Raw genomic sequence first — 1,888 nt, 5'->3', positions numbered from 1 at the left:
CTAGACTGCCTTAGGGATGCAACACTGGGTCACATGCCAATGATGATGTCATCAGTCTGCTTTTAATGATGTCATCAGTTGGGGTATAAACTCACCGCCCAGGACGTGAAACAACACTGTGGAGCTCTTCTCTGATTGGATGTCTGCGGTCTCCATCTGGGCTACCTGAGGTGGACGGGGCTTTGTCTTCAGCTGTGGACCAGAAATGTGATGTCACCAATGAATGTTAATGGGTTTATTTTTATAAATATTGTAAAATGCATTGAAATTTATCTTCTCTAATGAGTTTTTCAGTTTTAGCCACCTTCTGTTTCAGATTTTCAGCTCATTGTGTCCAAATAAATGTAAAGAATCGCTCAGGCAGGTTCGGCCTGGTTCTGCTGGTTCTGGTTTACCTTTCACCTGCCAGCAAGTTTTCCCTGATTTTGACCCCTGGTCAGGAGAAACCTGCCTTTTGATGACAGAGTTCACAACCTGAGTTCACATTTTGTCATTAACTGAAAACTAAAGATTTTAGGAAACAAAATGAAGCAACATTCTGTGTAAAAACAGCATTATCAGATTGATCCTTGGGTTTCTTTACTTTAAAACTTCCCATTAGAACTGATGCTTTAAGGTCAATTATGATTCTGTACAGGTGTTGCTGACGAGACAGAGCAAACGTATTTCAAAAAATTACCTGATTTCTTTGTTTTGAATGGAAAAAAGATTTAAAACCCATTTTAAGAACATAAATCAGTGGTTATAAGTGGAAACAAACGCTGTTAGCTACCAGCAGTTAGCCACCAACAGTTAGCCACCAACAGTTAGCCGCCAGTCAAAGAGCAGCTTTTCCCTCTGATTACCTGCAGCTCACTCTGCCTGACTACCTGGACGTTTGACCAGGTGGGAAATTGTCCTGGTTGAGGGTCCAGGTGATTCCACCTGGTCTGCAGGTGAACAACATCAACAAACGCCTGAGCTCATCGCGTCTACAGGTAAGTCCTGTTCTCACCTGAGGAAGACCAGTCTTCCTTCTTCTTCAGTTCAGAGCCAGGTTGGGGATCAGAGGATTTCTTCTTCTCTTGCTGGTTTCCCATCATTGTGTTATGAAGCCCTCCATTCTGTGACATCATCAGTGATGTCACAGCTAGCGAGGTTAAAGAGGAAGGATGTTTATGGTCATGATGGTGGCAGGTAGGCGGCTGGGGCAACGGCGTGCCCACCGGGTACAAGGCATAGGGGTTGGCAGGTGTTTCGACAGTGGGCGGGGCTTGTGAAGCTGTCACCTGGTTTGTACCTGTTTTATCAACTCTGCTGAGAGCCACACCCCCTCCCTCACCTGAGTCAGCAGGTGAGACGCAGCCGATATAAGAGTCTTTGAGCACCTCCGTCCGCACCAGGAGGAGGGGTCTGTTCAGGCCCCGCCCCCTCACCTTGGCTACAGGTGGACGCAGAGTGAGGTGGCAGTCCAGCTGGGCTCCAGACATCGCCACCGTCATTGCGGGTCTTCCTCTGACGTTGAGCTGGTTCAGGTCCGGTTTGGACACCTGGACACCTGTCCCCTGCTGTCGCTCCAGGTATCGAGACTCTGCCTCCGTCTCTGTCTCATCCTCGAACCGTAGGCGGCGAGTTGGCGACGCCGACCGGCGCCACCTGGTGGACGGGTTGCTCAGGTGTCCTGGCAGCGAGGCCCCGCCCACCGACCTGCAGACAGAGGACAGGTAGAGCAGTGAGAGGCTGGCGAGGAGTAACCGGTTTTGGTTCCAGTGGTTCTGGTCAAGTGAAGTTTATTTGTGTAACAAGGCAGTTCAGCTGCTTTACATCATAAAAACACAGAAATACAGACGTAGAACGCAGTGAATAACTGAAGCGTTACATTTTCACATATAGATTGATGGGTATCGAT

This window comes from Poecilia latipinna, unplaced genomic scaffold, assembly GCF_001443285.1.
Source record: "Poecilia latipinna isolate Pla-1442-1.1 unplaced genomic scaffold, P_latipinna-1.0 Scaffold4558, whole genome shotgun sequence".
Lineage (NCBI taxonomy): Eukaryota > Metazoa > Chordata > Actinopteri > Cyprinodontiformes > Poeciliidae > Poecilia > Poecilia latipinna.
Note: the sequence above shows the minus strand (reverse complement) of the source record.